Raw genomic sequence first — 18590 nt, forward strand, 5'->3', positions numbered from 1 at the left:
ATACTAATATCAAAATATTGAAACAGTTTTGGAAAAGGGTGATGGCTCTGCACCCTCTGAGTGCACCCCTACCATCTCACCCTCTGAGACACACCTAGACCTCTTGCCACAGGTGGGATTTCTTGGGAGGCCGACTCTGCGATGGAGATTAGTGGAGGAGGTTTGTCCGGGAATTTTCCTGTGATCACACCTGTGGATGGGGAGGACCGGGGAGGGAAATGAAGGTGAGAAAGCAAGGAAGCTGGCAGAGGGAGAGGCTAGGCAGTGGATGAGCCTGGCTGGCCCTCCATGTGTTTCTGAAGCGGGGGTGGCCCTTCAGGGTTTCCTGGGTGGGCCGAGGGGTCTGGGCTTTAATATCCCCACTCCCTGAGGCTCTGGAGAGACCACCCCTGGGAGAGGCAGTGGCCTGGAGCGAGGTGACTTTATTCCGTTGAGGCGGTCCTGGTGGAGCGCTGGGTTCTGTGCCAGCAGGGTTCCCAGGGGCTCTGGGTGGTACATCGCAGCATCCACCACAGAAGCCAAGTGCAGAAATGTCAGAACGGTTCAGAAGTCTCATTTCAGCTAGTCTTTAAGAAAATGTTACTTGCCAACTTTTGTTTCATTTCAAGGAAGAATAGGTACAGTTATCTGAAAAGACTTTATAAAACTCTCCTTCCTTCTCTAACTGTGTATCTTTATAAGGTCAGATTTTCTTTGTGTACTTTAACCATAATAACATACCACAAAAAGTTAAATGCAGGAGCTATTTGAAAAAGAATCTAGCTTTTTTAATTAGCCAGACTTTAAAAAGATTTATAAAAGTATAAAACTATGTTCCTCTTCTCAGTAAATTATTTTTTGTTTTGGAAAATAGTTGTTTTTCATAAAGATACATATGCATGTTATATGTAATGGGATTATTATTATTTTAAAATTAATAAATACACATTTTAAATGCCTCAGTTTTTATTTCTATTACAGCAAATATCAGTGCTTATAATGCACAAATTAAAAGCTCTCTGGGGTCCTCATTAATTTCTAAGAGTGTAAAGGATGAGATTAAAAAATTGAGAACTACTTCAATAGAAGGGTCTCCTCAATCTCCTATGGCTGACTTTTAATGAAAGACTAAAATCTTTCCAGAAATTACAGTCTAAAAAAAAGAATTCTAAATACTCCTTGTAAGTACTTTATGTAGTAACGTTGTTCAGAATGCATGCATTTATTTAATTTCTTCAGTTCTATAATGGAGTAGCATATTTTCTGATATTGTTGAGCATATAAAATATGATGTGTTTCTCTTACTAATAGGTAGGGCTTTTTTGTTAATAAAACCTGATTCAATACATTGTGACATTTTTTATTTGCTCAGATTCATTAGTGCTCCCATCTTCACTCACATATTAAATTTGATATATTAGAAGCAAATCTAAAAAGCATATGGGTAGATAAAGGGAGAAGTAACATCTGGGAAAAGTATTGTGCTTTTAAAAAACAAATAAGCTCTAGCATTTGTTTTCATAAAAACATGAAAAAATCACTATACAGAAACCATGCAGTTAGTATCAGTCATATGACTGGAAATGCTGTATATTTACATATTGCCTTTTTATGAAAATATTCTAGTCTATAAAATAGTTAATATGTTTATTTAAAAGACTTGCTCATCTAAGTGACCTGCCTCATGTCATCTTTTTTTCCAATTTTTTAGATAGTGGCAAAATACATATAAAATTTACCATCTTAATCATTTTCAAGTGTACAGTTCATTGGTATTAAATACATTCAAAATGTTACGCTACCATCAGCACCATCCATCTCCAGAGCTGTTTTCTGTATCCGTTAAACAATAACTTCCACCCTCCCCTTTCCTCTTGCTCTTGGCAATCACCATTCTACTTTCTGTTTCTGTCATTCTGACTCCTCTAAGTACCTCATGTAAGTGGATCATACAGTATTTATCTTTTTGTGACTGGCTAATTTAGCATAGTCTTCTAAAGGTTCACCCATATTTTACCGTATGTCAGTATTTCCTCCCTTTCTAAAGCTGGATAATGGAATACCATTGTACATATATACCATATTTTGCTTATCCATTTGTCTGTTGATGAACACTTGGATTGCTTCTGTGTTTTACCTGTTGTGAACAAGGCTGCTGAGAACATGGGTATATAGATAGCTCTTCAAGTCCCCGCTTTTGATTCTTTTGGGACTATGCTCAAAAATGGAATTGTTGGATCATATAGCAGTTCTGTTTTTAATTGAGGAGCCACCACACTGTTTTTCATAGCAACAGCGCCATTCTACATTTTCACCAACAGTGCACAAGGTTCCAGTTTCTCCACATTCTCACTAACACTTACTGTCTGTTTTTTTGATGATAGCCATCGTAATGAGTATGAGGTGGAATCGTGTAACTCTGATGCATTTCCCTAATGGCTACTGAGGCTGAGCTTCTTTTCATGTGTTTTTCAGCCATTTTTCTGTCTTCTTTGGAGAAATGTCTATTCAAGTCCTTTGCCCATTTTTAAATTGGGTTGCTTATTTGTTTTTGAGTCTTAGGAATTCTGTATATATTCTGGATATTAATCCCTTATCAGAGATGTTACTTACAAATATTTTCTCCAGTTCTGTGGGTTGCATTTTTCCTCTGTTGATAGTGTCTCTTGATGCATGAAGTTTTATGAAGTCCAGTTTTTCAATTTTTTTCTTTTGTTGTCTATGCCTTCCGTGTCATATCCAAGAAATCACTGGTAAATCTGATATCATGAAGATTTTGCCCTTTGTTTTCTTCTCAGAGTTTTATAGTATTTGCTCTTACATTTAGATCTTTGATTCATTTTGAGTTAGTTTTCCTATATGGTGTTACCTAAGGCTCCAACTCCATTATTTTGCATGTGGATATTCAGTTTTCCCAACACCATTTGTTGAAAAGACTGTCCTTTCACCTTTGGATGATCTTAGCACCCTTGTCAAATTGATTTGACCATATGTGTGAAGGTTTATTTCTGAGCTATTTTGTTGAGGATTTTTGCATCAATATTCATGGGAGATACTGGTCTGCAATTTTCTTTTCTTGTAGCTTTTTGTCCGGCTTTGGTATCAAGGTAATGCTGGCCTCAAGCAAAAAGTTAGGAAGGGTTTTCTTCTCTTCAATTTTTTGGAAAAGTCTGAAAAGGATTGAGGTTAGCTTTTCTTTATATGTTTGATAGAGTTCACCAGTGAAGCCATCAGGTCCAGGACTTCTCTTGACTGGGAGTTTTTCGATTATTGGTTCACTCTCCTACTAGATACAGGGTTCTTCAGATTTTCTTTTCTCCTGTGATTTAGTACTGGTATATTTTGTATTTCTAGGAATTTGTCAGTTTCATTTAGGTAATTCAGTCCATTGGTGTGCAGTTGTTCATAGTACTCTCGTATAATCCTTTTTATTTCTGTAGAATCTGTAGTGATACCCCACTTTAATTTTTTTATTTTAGTAATTAAAATCTTTTCTTTTTTCCCTCAGTCCATCTATCTAGAAATATTTATTATATTATTTCTTCTGCTGGTTTTGGGCTTAATCTTCCTCTAATTGCTTTTGTTGCAAAGTTACATTGTTGTTTGGAGATCTCTTATTTTTTAATGTAAGCATTTATAGTTTCAAATTTTCTCCCTAGCACTACTTTCACTGTGTCCCATAAGCTTTGGTGTTTTTTATTCACTTTTCTTTAAGTGTTTTCTAATTTCTGTTGTGATTTCTTTTGGGGGGCCATTGGTTGTATAATTGTATGTTTGCTTAATTTCCACAAATTTGTGAATTGTTCAGTCTTTCTTTTGTTGTTTATTTCTAACTTCATCTCATTGTGGTTGAAGAAAATGCTTTGTATCTATTTTTTTAAGTATATTGAGACTTAATTTGTGTACTAGCATTTGGTCTGTCCTATAAAATGTCCCATGTGCACTTGATGTATGCTGTTGTTGTTGGGTAGAGTGTTCTGTGTATATCTGTTAGATTTAGCTGATTTAGTATGTTGTTCAAATCCCCTGTTTCCTTGCTTGTCTTCTGTCTCATGGGTTTGTCCATTATTGGAAGTGTGGTATTGAATTTTCCAACTATTATTGTGGAACTGCCTGTTTCTCTCTTCACTTATATTAATTTTTGTTTCATATGTTTTGATGGCCTTTTCTGATTGTATAAATGTAATTGTTACATCTTGTTGCTGTATTAAACATTTTATTAACATACAATGTTCTTTGTCTCTTGTAAACTTTTTTGATTTAAAGTCTATTTTATCTGATATTAATGAAACCACCTCTGCTCTCTTTTGGTTATTATTTGCATGGAATATCTTTTTCTGATCTTTCACTTTTAATCTATTTGTGTCTTTGGACCTAAAGCCATTTCTTATAGATAGCATGTATTTGTGTCATGGTTTTTTTTAAAACTATTCTGCAAATCTCTCTTTTGATAACAGAGTTTAAACCACTTACATTTAAAATAATTACTGATAAAGAGGAACTTACTGCTATTTTGCTATTTGTTTTTCCACATCATGTATACATTTTGCCCCTAATTTCCTACATTATTGTCTTTTGTGTTTTGTTAATTTTTTGTTGTGACACATTTAAATTCTCTTCTCATTTCCTTTCATGTATACTCTATAGCTATTTTCTTTGTACTCATTACTTTTCAGATTACATTTAACATCCTAGAGTTACAACACTTGAATTTATACTAGCTTAACTTCAATAATATATACAGAGTTTACTCTTTTAAGCTCTAGCTCTACCCTTTTCAGTTGTTTGTCACAAAAATTACTTCTTTATACACTGTGTGCCCCAAAACATAAACTAATAATTCTTTTAAATGCATTAGTCTCTTAAATTATGTAAAAAACAGAATGTGGAGTTACAAACCAAAGTTACAGTAATACTAATTTATAGACTAATAAGTTTTTAAAAATTGTATTGGTCTCCAATTCAAACTGTTGTTAAAATAATACTAGTTTTTATAATTGTGCATCTATTTACTTTTACTGAGATCTTCATTTTTTCATATGGCTTTGAGTTACTATCTGATGTCTTTTTATTTGAACTTACAACATTAATCTCAGAATGTCTTAATTTCTCTATCACTTGTGAAGGATAGTTTTACTGAATATAGGAACTTGGTTGACAATATTTTTGTTTCAGCACTTTAACTATGTTGGCTGCCACATTTTCTGATGAGAAGTCTGGGTAATCTTATTGAGGATCGCTTGTATGTGATGAATTGCTTCTCTTTTGCTGCTTTCAAGATTTTTTGTCTTTTGAAAGTTTGATTATAATACATCTTGTATGGGTCTCTTTGAGTACAGCTTACTTGGAATTTGTTAACCTTGGATATTTATACTCATATTTCATTAAATTTGGGCAGTTTTCATAGATCTCTTTATTTTTATTTTTATTTTTTTATTGATTTATAATCATTTTACAATGTGGTGTCAAATTCCAGTGTTCAGCACAATTTTTCAGTCATACATGGACATATACACACTCATTGTCACATTTTTTTCTCTGTGAGCTACCATAACATTTTGTGTATATTTCCCTGTGCTATACAGTATAATCTTGTTTATCTATTCTACAATTTTGAAATCCCAGTCTATCCCTTCCCACCCTCTGCCCCCCTGGCAACCACAAGTCTGTATTCTCTGTCTGTGAGTCTATTTCTGTCCTGTATTTATGCTTTATTTTTGTTTGTTTGTTTGTTTTTGTTTTTTAGATTCCACATATGAGTGATCTCATATGGTATTTTTCTTTCTCTTTCTGGCTTACTTCACTTAGAATGACATTCTCCAGGAGCATCCATGTTGCTGCAAATGGCATTATGTTGTCGGTTTTTATGGCTGAGTAGTATTCCATTATATAAATATACCACATCTTCTTTATCCAGTCACCTATTGATGGACATTTAGGCTGTTTCCATGTCTTGGCTATTGTAAATAGTGCTGCTATGAATATTGGGGTGCAGGTGTCATCCTGAAGTAGGGTTCCTTCTGGATACAAGCCCAGGAATGGGATTCCTGGGTCATACGGTAAGTCTATTCCTAGTCTTTTGGGGAATCTCCACACTGTTTTCCATGGTGGCTGCACCAAACTGCATTCCCACCAGCAGTGTAGGAGGGTTCCCCTTTCTCCACAGCCTCTCCAGCATTTGTCATTTGTGGATGTTTGAATGATGGCCATTCTGACTGGTGTGAGGTGATACCTCATTGTAGTTTTGATTTGCATAGATCTCTTTAAATATTCTCTATACCTTGCTTTCCTCTTTCAGGATTCCCGTAATGCCTGTGTTCACTTAGTGCTGTCCCACAGACTCCTTAGGCTCTGTTCACTTGAGCATGTTTAAACAGTCTTTTAAAGTCTTTGTCAGTCAATCTGTCATTAGTTCTTCTTTAGGGAGAGTTTGTATTGATCTATTTTTTTCCTTTGAATGAGCTATCTTTTACTGTTTCTTTGTATGCCTTATTTTGTTTGTTTAAAATTGGATATTTGAATGTAATGCATAACTCTGGAAGCCAGGTTCCTTCTCTTCTCCAGAATTTGTGGTTTTTTTGGTTTTGTTTTTTCAATTGTTGTAGGCTGTTTCTGTGCTGAAGATCAGTCTAAGGTGTAAGCTCAAAATGTTCTCAGGTCTTTTCTGAGCCTGTGTCTTTACATGGGCATGCATGGTATATTTAGTTGCTTTAGAATGTCTTTAATGCCTGGTTCCCAGAGGGAAAAAAGAGAAAAATGGTGGTTGGGTAAAAAGGACTGGCATTTTATGTCCCCTGACAGTCTCTTTAGTCAGAAGGGAGGGCCTCGTAACAGGTGGGGGAAGTGTAAGCACAATGGCTGCCTGCCTTTTTGTTTGCACCTCTACATCAGAAACAGCAGGCAATGATTGGTGCATAGGTCCCTGATATTTGGAGAGTAAGGCCCTTTTTGCACACCCTGACTCCCACAAGCTGTGTGCAGGCAGCTGCAGGAACGCTGTAGAGCTGCCTGACGTGGAGGTCGGCGTGGGTAGCCGAACTGTGCTACCAGCTGAAATTGGCCAAAAATAATGACGATTTACTATCCAAGCTTTTCCTGGAAGCTGCAAGCCTTCAACAGACTCCACAGAGTTCCAAAATAATTGCATCCAACAGATTCTGCCAGTTAATTCAATCGTCTAGCTGAGGACACAGTTCCTGGTGCTTCCTACTCCACCATCTCAGAATTCTCTCCCTTCCCTCACGCATCCTTGCAATGTAGTATATTTTCTCCCATTAGTTTATATTTCTTTGTTTTATAAGATACAAGTTTTACGAAAACCCCTCATTTATTAAACATCCTTTGACACAATAAAATGATGTAGCATCAGTTGTATTGTATATTCTAAATTTTTAAATTTTGTCCACATTGATAATTTTTATTGTTTTGAAAGACTGCTTACAACAAAACTAGATCGTTAATAGTTTGCTACCTGATCTGATTCTATTCACACATATGTATTTATAATACAGTATATAAAAATTAATTTAAAAACGTAAAAGTAGCACTTACTTTTCCTATAAGTCAGCTCTTCCCTCAAGTTAAAGTTCTGATGTTTGGACCCTTATGAGCTGCACCGTCATTTCCCAAACCTCTTCAAAGTACATCTGTGAAGCAAATTTTTTTTTAATTTAAATAATTACAAAGTGTTTCATATACATAGCTTTAGATTCACACAGATTTAGAAATCATGAACTTTCACATAATGTGTTTAAAAGTCAAAATTTTACATGACAACAAAATTAATGACAAGTATAAATAGAAAGAACCAGTAGCATGCTGAAGTGGCTTGTTTTGGCTCAGCCAGTTGATAAATTTTCAGGAATTTTATGATCCAGTTGATATCAAAGTTGGTAGCTTGAAATAAACCATGGTGGAAGTATTTACACCACAGAAATCAGAAAATGCTGATTTTCCTTTGGTAGAGCTGGTAAACACTTACTAACAGAGCACTGAATTACTGCGATCAGGGCCTACATCAAGCGACCAATGTGAGGTTACCAAACAGGGAGTTCCGAAGAGATACGCAGGAACACAGTGTTACATGGGATCTCTGCCATTCAGCTACAGTAGACGTAAACAACCTCAAGGGTATAGATAACAGTCAAATTTCATAAAATAATTAGGGACTGATGAGTTTTCAATACTTGTTACCTTTTAAGTATATTCTATTTAATTTTAATTTTATATTATTAGGTAATAATGTCTATTTTAACAACCAACTCGTGAAATTCTTGGGAGTTTAATAATTGACTCTTGTGAGCCTGTGCAAGCTGGTTTCAGCCCATCATGGGAATATTTATACCACAGAGATTGGGAAATGATACAAATCAGGGCAGACTTTCCCCGGGGAGTCATTTTGTTAAAACACCTGCCTACCACTGGAGATAAACCCTCCAGTGATTCAGACATCATCCTAAAATCAGCACAGTTTTTAGATGTTCAGTGATCCTGGGTCCTTGCCTGCAAAGTAACATGAAAATTACCGCGTCTTGCACCTCCTGCTACAAAGCAGTTAGCATACTCCTGGGAGTCTGCTCCAGTTCTGGAAGGAGCGTATTTCATACGTGAGAACATTCTCTGTCCTGTGTACTGAATAACACGAAAGGCTGGGCTTTGATTGTGCCCAGAGCAAGCACTATTTGCCTGTAGCAGATCCAGGCCATGATCCAAAAGACTCTGCCTCTGTTGCCATATGACCCAGCATATCCTGTGATGTAAGATGTATCTGATGAGAAGGACTGAGTTACACCGAGGGGTGGGGAGGATATGCTTGGTGCTGAGGTCATCCACTTGGCACCTCTTGGTGATGGTCAGTGAGCAAGTTCCACAACAAGGGCCGGCTTCATCGAGGACATCTTAAATGAAACTGGCAATATTTTATCTGCAATTGTGTGAGAGGTTTAAAAAAGCTATTTAACACTTAGAATATTTTATTACCACTTGTGCTCACTGCCTAATATTTATATAAAATACTTTATTTAGTTTTTGCTAGTATATGAAATAGAAAAAATTGATAATGACTGCTAGCACAGTGTGGAGCGCTTGCCTGGACTGGTGCTAGCCACAGGCAGTTTTGCTAAAGCAAATGTCAGCACGGATGTTCCAGGATAAGCTATGACACTTTAAAAAGTTATTCAACACTTTGAATATTTAAGCGCCACTTATATCTGTTGTCCAATATTCATAGAAAAGGTCTTTGTTGATTCTTATGTGTTGATTTTAGACAAATATAATGAAAATGATGACAACAGCCACATCTGTAAGTTCATTTCAAGGCAAAATTACAATTTTGCAGATACTGATTCAGTCCTTTATGTCTGTAACTAACTCTTTGATGAGTTACTTTATCACTGGAAACATGAGAACATGGTAAATTCTCTGACTGACTTCCCAGCGTTCGGTGTCGACTGTACGTTTGATTGCTTTCTCAGATACTGTGTGCGCTTCTCTAGTCAATACAGCAACAGTAACTTACCCTGCAGTCAGTGGCTTTGACGTACCTAGTTTGAAAAGCTATTGCAAACAATTTTGGGCTTTTAAAGAATGCATCATGTCTACATTTAAAACATTCCATTATTTTCTTTGTATACTGAATGATTGGTCTCAAAATAACCTTGCAACTTAACCACAATACTTTTTGAGAATGTTCTGTCACATAAGAGAGGATAAGGTAAATTATTAAAGCCAAGAAAGTGATATTTTATTATATTTTTGTTTCTTATTTACAGTTTCACCCTGTTTCTTTGGAGTAGACTCCTCCCTTCCATGAGTCAGAGAACCTTCTGATAGGTCAGTTCATCTTTTTCAGTATCTTTAGACATAAACAGTGCAGCTGTAGGTTGAGAAAATGAGTTTATTAAGCTCCTGTTTTAAAGCCAATGATCTATCCTTAAATATAAGAAAATATACTATGAACCAATTTTTAGGATGAAATTAAAATATTAAATTCTAAATAATAATAGTTTGGATAAAGTGTATTTTTTCTGTTTCTATGTAGGTATAAAGAAAACTTGGGAATTCAAAATAATTATTTAATGGATGTTAATGAAATTACAGAGACTATAATAGGTATAACCAATGATGGCCAATAAAAGCAGTGTGCAGGTGTTGAGAACATGAATTAGCCTCTGAAAACTCACATACCTATACGCTAAAGCTATGACCTTAAAACATTTTAGAAAATATTAGAAAACAAAGAATGCGTTCCATGAATCAAGAGAGCATTATGTAGCCTCTGAAAAATACAGTATACTCTTAGGAGAAAAGGAGAGCGAGGCAGATAACATTTTAGTATTATTATGAAAATAGTTTTTACCTGTGAGCCCACTGAATGGTCTGTGGGAGCCCAGAGGTCTTGGACCACGTGTTTAGAGTTGCTGCTACTCAGGGAAAATGGTGAGATTGGATGCAAAGCTGGGCTTCCAGCTATGGCTGAGTGAAGAAAGCAGCAAATTCTCTCCTAAAAAGCAGTTGTAAAGTGGACAGTAATGGGCAAAAACAGCCATCTTAGTCTCTGGATATCAGTCAAAGACATACTAAACTCGAGAGGCATTTATGATTTGAAAACTGTGACATTCAGGTTAAGAACTACGGGCATTTGTCACGTTATGGCCTGGAGCTTCTTCCTTTACCCTCTGCCCCCTTGGTTGGTGCAGAGGTTCTGACAGCTTCTTTGACACAGTTGAAGGGCTCACTCAACCTGGGGTGGCAGGCAGTCTCCTCTCCCAGCTCACTGGCATCTGGCGGCCCAGGAGTTGGGGAAGGTTGGCAGTAGTCCAGCTGTACCAGCCTGAGATTTCAGTCAGGATTGAGGCAAACTTGTTCCTGGCCGAGGACATGCACACGTGAGTAGAGACTGGAGAGGACCCCAGTCTCTTCACAGCTTCTGCTGGTCACCCTTGTAAAGGGCACAAACAGCATAAAACTCCAGCTGACCTGAAAACAGCTTGAATTTTGGATATACTCCCCTTCTTAAGGACAGACCCATCAGCAGTTGATGGAGGATGAAGAACTTCAAGCCAGAGATTAGACAGCCTGAATGAAACAGATTCCAGGAAAGATGCAAATCACCAAAACTGAGCCAACAACAAGGAGAAAATCTGAACAGGCCTGATGTAATTAGACGTATTCCCACAACAAAAAGCTTGTTCCCAAATGACTGTACTGATAAATTCTGTCAAATGTTTAAAATGGAATAATACCAGTCCTTCTCAAACTCTTGCAGAAAATAGAGGAGAAGAAAAAACTTTCCAACTCATTCTGTGTACCTGGTACTACTCTGCTGTGGAAACCAGACAGAGATACCACAAGAAAAGCATAGATAAGTCCCTCATGAGCATAGATTCAGTAATCCTTAACATAAAATTAGGAAGCCAAGTGCAGTAACATGTAAAAAAAGATGATATAGCATGACCCAGTGGGAACGCCAATTGGTTTAATTTCAGTCAATCAATTTTTAAAATTTATTAAAGTTAAAAAAACACATGATCATCGCAGTTAATACAGAAAAAGCATTTTACGGAATTCTACATCCATTCATAATAAAAAGTCTCAGAAAAGTAGGAGAAGGGAAATGGTTAACTTGAGCAATACAAAACAAAAAGTATCCAGATTTGAATGGAAGAACTAAATCTTTTGTCCACAGATACATGGTTCTACATGTGGAAAATTTCAGATACTCCACAGAAAACTCCTAAAACTAATGCATGATAAGCAGTGTCACGGGATACAGGGACACCAACATAAATCAATATACAAAAATCAATTCCATTTCTTTATACTGGAAAGGAACAATCAGAAAGAAATCTAGAAAATTTCATTCATTATAGCATCAAAAAGTTTTAAAAGCTTAAGAATAAATTTAGCAAAATAAAATTCATACACTGAAATCAATAAAATATGCTCAGAGAAATGAAAGAAAAATCTAAATAAATGGGGGCAGATTCATGTTCATAGGTTGGAGGATTCAATATTGTCAAGAAGAAGTTGTTTCCAAATTGATCTATAAATTCAGTGCAGTATCTGTCAAAATCCATGAAGTCTGTTTTTGTAGAAAATGAGGAGCTGACTATAAAATGCAAAGGACCTAGAAGAGCCATAATAATTTTAAAATGAAGTTCAACATTGAGGAGTTACGTTACTTGATTTTAAAACTTACTATACAAACACAATATTTTAGACTCTGTGTTACTGCTGTGAAGATAGGCATGTAGATCAATGCAACAAAACTCAGAGTCCAGAAACAAATTCCTACGTGGTCAAATGATTTTCAACAAATATGCCAAAGCAACTCATTGGGAGAAAGGAGTTACAGAACAAATGGATATCCACATGCAAAATAAAAAATATCCTTTCCTCACATTGTAAACTAAAAGTAATTTAACATGGATCATATATCTAACTGTAAGAGCTAAAATTTTGAAATTAAAACAGGAAAAAATATTCATGATCATGGGTGGGGCAAAGAATTATTTTATATAATACCTAAAGCATGATCCATAAAGTTAAAAAAAACTGGTAAATTAGACCACATTAAAGACTCATGTCTAGAATATATAAAGAATTCTTAAACTCAGTAAGAAAGTAAACAATCCAATTTAAAAATGGATGACAAACTTGAATATGCATTATCCCCAAGAAGATATGCAGGTGATCAGTAAAGGCTGTTCAACATGATTAACTCTAGAGTACGGCGATGAGACGCGGTTCTGCGCTTCTGAACTCAGTGTAGTAAAACAGACAGCATCAAGGTGATGAGGATTTGGGTGAACTGGAGCCTGTATGAGTTACTTCTGGGAAAGTAAAATGGTAATGGTTCTCTGGAAAAGCGTTTGTCAGGTTCTTAAAAGGTTAAACTCACCTTATTGCTCATCAGAGCCACTCCTGAGCATCCATCCAAGAGAAAGGAAAGGGTGTCCCTACAAAAGTCGCGTGCACGAGCGTTCGTAGGAACTTTGTAAGGAGTCGCTCCAAACTGAAAACCACGAACGTGTCCATCAGCTGGGGGATGGGTAAAAGCAAAGGTGATGTAATCGTATAATGGAATACTGTTTGACAACAGAAAGAAATGAAGCGCTGATAAGTATTCTAACATAGATGAACCTCAAAACACTGTGCTAAATGAAAAAAGCCAGATGGAACTAGCATATTGTGTGATTCCCCTTATATGAAATACCCATAAAAGGCAAGTCTGTGGAGACAGAGCACACCAGCGGTGTGGCTGGGCTGTGGGTGGGAACAAGGATTGAATGTACAGGGACATTAGGGAGCTTTCTGGGGCGATGGAAGTGTTCTAAACCGGACTGTAGTGAGGATTTCACACCTCTGTACATTCACTGAAATCACCAAATTGTGTACTTATTGTGAGTGAATTTTATGGTGTGTAAATTAGACTTCAAGAAAGCTGCTAATGAGAAAACAGCATCACTTGCGCACCTGTCAGAGTGGCCACAGTTAAACACACTGGCCGTACCAAGTACTGGGGCGGATGTGGGGGACCTGGAGCTTATAACAAAAATATAAGTAATGACACCTTTTATTACTATTTTCCAATTTGAAAAAAGTCTCTTCCTTATTTCTGGGCTTCATGTATTGTAGTCTTTGACGTGATTATTCAAGTGGTTTGTGACATATATATATATATATTTGTTTTGAGATAGTTTATTTAAATTAAAAATAAAACATTGTTACATTTCAAGATGACATTTTGGATATAGTCCAGAATCTGTTAATAAGACAATTTAGAATTTGTGTAAAATTTTCAAAGCTTTTTTTAATGGACCAAAAATATTTTACATATTTGTCTTACCCTAGAAGAGCCCCAAATAATAGGGCTTACTAGTAGAACTCGCTGGCTCCCGAGAAGTATGTGGCTAAGTGCTTAACAGAAGAGAAGGAGAAGGAGAATGGAAACCGTTCAGCTGTGCTTCTTTGTGTCATTTTTTCTTTCCCATGATGTTACATCTTAATCCAAAATTTTCTCAAGGATGACAGTTTCCCACAGATATTTTGTTCCATGAACAGTGTTTGCTATTTTTGTTATGTTTTGCTTCTGTTCTGGGATTGGAAAACTAGTAGTCAGAACTCCACCGAGCAGTGAGATGGCCCCACAAAGGGCATGGGGACGCATTCCTCCTCCAGGCTGGCCAGGTTGAAGGGCAGTGTGCTGGGACAGTGTGATGGCCGCTGCTGCCCTCAGGGTCTGTCTGCCAGGAGCGTCATAACAGCGGGGGTCTAAGGACATGTGCATTTAAGTGGAAAATGAACATTCATTTACAATCCCTCTGTTACATAATCTTCACAACATTCATAAGGTGGAAGAGTCAGGAAGTTTGTTGGTTTCCAGCATCCTTTCTCTTTCCACTGTACTACCAGGCTTTCTCAGATCAAGAAAGTGGAGGCATTGGAGTCTTGAACCTTCTGAAACGTATGGTTGTGTGGTTTTATATTTTGCAGTGTTTATTTGATTTGTTTACTTGTTTTTAATTATTATTTTTATCAACATTTTATGAACGTACTTTCTAGTAAATTAGAAGAGATTGTGATGTCACATATGCATAAATTCTTTGACCTGTATCACACAGTGGTTTAAATTGGATATTCACTAGAATGGTGGCTTCAGGACGGTTAGACAAGGTTTTTGTCTGTTCTATACTTGCAGTGACGTGATAGATATGAAAGCTGCTCAGTTCGTTGATGGAAGATGGTGGATCTTCTGATACGTTCTGGCTGAGAATGTCATAGGCATTGAATAAATATTTATTCATGATTATTTATTCTATATTCATGGATAAATGTGATCAAGTAGTTATTATCTATCCAATAATTCATTTAACAGATACTTACTGAATTATCTACTTTGCATCAGAAATAGTTCTAGGCTCTGAAGATACAGAATTCTACAGGAGATATTTTTGCTCTCATTGAACTTTCACTGTAGTGTGGGTGGAGGGATGACAGACAATTAAATAACAAATGAACACATCTTCCATTATGTTTGAGGTTGTAAGTAGCATGAGGAAGACAAAAGCCAGAGTAAGGGACAGGTGAGAGGCTGTAATTCACAGCCATAAAGCTCACTTTGCTGACGGAGATACAAATGCTTAGGCAGACGGTCCTTCTGTATAACGGGAAACCCTAGTGAACATTATTTTAGAACTAAAATAGAAACACATTTAAATAAATGCAATGAGAAATGAAAGAGAGAAAATGCTAACATTTCAACCCAAGGGAAATGTTTGGGGAGTTGAAGCTTGTGCACTCAGAACTCATGTAAATCTTGTTGTGTGCCTGAAATTAGATATAAGACATGGTTATCTAGGGCACGTGGCTGAGGCCTGGACTTTCTGTGCTTGCTTTATTTGAATGTGTTTCATTTTCTAGATCGTTCTCAGACCTGTGTTTGGGAATCTTCTTTTATCTTTTTAATTGTGGCATAAAACAAAAAGGAAAGTAACAGGAAATAGAATCACAGAAACAGTGGTTTTCATGCTGTGTTCCTTAGAATTCTGTACATCTAGGGATGTGCTCCAGAGACTCCAGAAATGCTTGACTTAAATTTATTTTAATATTTAATACTATAATAAAGTAATAGGAATATTTACATGTACCAAGTTTTAATCTTTCGGAGACCACCAAGGGAGTAACTTTGTGTTGCTGGTTCAATCTGTTTTTATGAAGAACTCAGATAAAACTTTAGTGACCTAAGCTTATAGTGACCTATCTGTGTATTTGTTTGAACTTCTTATAAATGTGTCATGTTAGTAAAGTTTTGGCTCTGCCCTCATCTTTTTCAAGAAAATTAATTCAGTGCACATTTAATCACAAGAACATATTCAGGAGTTGGCTTATTGTGTGTTTGGGTGTTCCTTGCTATAAGAAATTTGTGTTTGTATTTGTTATATATTTAGTGATTCAACATTGAAAGAAAAATTTGTAAATATATCTTTGAAGGCTCTGAGTCATTTTAATCAAGAGACTTGTGAATTTGTAAGGCAGTCTGTTAAAAAACAAGGAAACCATAAACCTCCCCAAACAATATTTTATCTTTTATATTTTGTTATCTAAGTGGACCGTTACGGGTCTCCAAAAAAATCCAGAAATAAATCCTATCCTCAGATGGATGTAAGACTATAGATGTCCTCTGTAAACATCTGTTTCAAAAGTTTATGTGAGTCAGAATATCTTCTTTGTTCTCATTTGTTGACGTTACAATCAGATATCCAATAATTTTTAACATTAACAAGAAATTTTTACTAATAAACCACATCAATTAGGGTTTGGCTGTAGGTCACAGAAACCAATCTAAGCTAGCTTAAACAGAAGGAATGCATTGGACAACTTAAAAAATCATTGGAAGGGCTGGAGGGGTCAACTCTAGATGGGGTGACCAAGACTATCAGGCCTCAGACTTTCGCTTGCTCAGCTGGACCTGTGAAATTGCTCCCTTGGCTCCAGGAAGCCCAGAGAGGCAGGACTCTGGTGGCTGGAGATCGAGGTGTCTCTGCTTTCCTCCCCCCAGAGAAAGGAAAGCCTCACAGCCTTCTTTCTCCCTCGCAGCTCCATTCTGAACACTTTCTCACGTTAGCAGTACGTCTGATTCGGTACATGGAAATCTGACAAATGCATTTTTTATCTTCTAGCCTGTGCGAAACAGGAACGAGGTCTCAAAGGAGGCTGGAATTACGATCTCTGCCCCTAGTTTTTAAATCTGTTTAACGTATTGAGTTATTCCATATCGTATATGATTTTATTTCGGAAATTAAAACCTGCTTTGTTAGAAAATGTTTGGAAACGAGTGATATATGCACCAAAGTTTAGGTTGCAGTATTTAGTACCAAACCCTGCAGATCTGATAGCGAGTAAATGGCCCTGCCTGTCTGTGAGCGCTTTGATTTGAAGCCCCTAGAAACACGTCTGGCTGCACCTGTGCCGTGGAACCACCGCCAGTTTGTTTAGAGACCTCAGGTTTACTGAGATCATAGTAGAGGTGAAGAATATTCAGTCACTTATCTCAGAGAAATAATCCTATAATTTATTTTAACATTCTAGATATTTAATATTATAGCTATCTTAAGTTAGTTACTTACAGGTTAATAGAAAGATACCATAGTGTTGGTCTCTCATGCAGTGTTTTATCATGTGTTTTTTTCAATTATAGTTGTGTGACAATATTATGTAAACTACATGTGTCTGATACAGTGAATCACAATTTTTTTAGATTTATGCTCCATTTATAGTTATAAAATACTGACTATTCCCCATGTTGTAAAATATATTCTTGTAGCTTACTTTATACCTAATAGTTTGTACCTTTAATGCATTTTAATTTAGGAATATCACCTCTTGTCTCCAGTGGTTGTCTTCTCAAATTTTCCAAAATAATATTCTGAAAAATTACTTCTCCCTGGACTGTACTTGTTCCACCAACTTCTCCATCACAGGATCCAGAATTATTCTGTTATCAGTTCTTTTATCAATTTCCAGAGAACTACAGACACAGCATTTTTAATTCAGCAGTCTTTTCTGCAAATAAATGTTTAATTCACCTTTATAATTGATTATAATTAAAGGATACTGAAGACTAATGAATTTCATGACAACATTTTAGCCTTTGTGGAAGTACAGCAGCAAGATTGATTTGGATACGCAAGAGGACATAATTTTATTTTCTTTATCTGTGTTTTTCCTGATCATGAATTTCATTTCCTACTGGTAGAAAACATTTAATCTCAGCAATTAAAGCTCTCAGTTACTTCTACTTTAAAACTTACATCTTCTGCGTTAGCTTCGTCTCTTTTGGACACTTGATGTTCTGCGTACTTAAATACCTGGGACTAGCATTTCAGACGGTGCCGAACTGTTTTCCAAAGCGGCTGTGTCAGAGTTCCCGTTTGGGGCAGCTTCTTCCTGACTCCTTTCTTCCATAAGCAGCTGGGCTCACGTGGAAGTTTAGGAAGCACAGCAGTGATGGTGAGCACCTTGGGCCTCGTAACACTGTCCTCCTGGGTTCTGTCGAGCCTGCTGATCAGGCTTCTAAGGCTAACGTGACTCAGGGCCTGTTCACTCACCATGGATGGGGTCAGGGGCTCTGTCTTCCTACCAGGCCTCCCCGTGGACTCCTGCTGTGGCTGTCAGTCCCTGAAGTCTTGCCTGAAACCCACATTGAGTTCCCAGCCACCTATTGCTAGAGCACCTCTGTCCTTTCCGTGAGATTCCCTTGGCTTGCTTGCCTTCTGCCCGCGGTGTTCTTCAGTGTGGATGCTGGAGCCCTGCAGAATGATTTGAGGCAGTTTCAGGGAAAAGAATGACGTGGGTCAGGCTGCAGGGTTCTCAGTAAATGTGGAGGATTGACTTGGAGGTTGGTGCCATTGGGGCCAGGAGGAAGTTCTAGACGAGATGGTATCTTGAATGGAAACACAAGCCAAGAGTAGAGCAAAGAAAGCCTGGCACCTGCTTAACAGTGAACTAAGGCCTAAAGGCAAGACATACTTTCTGTTCAATGAGCTTTATTAAGGTACAATTACGTAAATTAATCTGACCAATTTCGAGTATATAGGTCAATGGGTGTT

At 36.9% G+C, this 18590-nt stretch overlaps 1 protein-coding gene across 7 annotated transcripts in view; it reads left to right on the top strand.

The window, feature by feature from the left end:
• The window catches only part of PDE10A (phosphodiesterase 10A), a 531531-nt gene that overhangs the window by 404754 nt on the left and 108187 nt on the right, over window positions 1–18590 (top strand). The gene's annotated exons all lie outside the window — the stretch shown is intronic.

Source organism: Camelus dromedarius, chromosome 6 (assembly GCF_036321535.1).
Source record: "Camelus dromedarius isolate mCamDro1 chromosome 6, mCamDro1.pat, whole genome shotgun sequence".
Lineage (NCBI taxonomy): Eukaryota > Metazoa > Chordata > Mammalia > Artiodactyla > Camelidae > Camelus > Camelus dromedarius.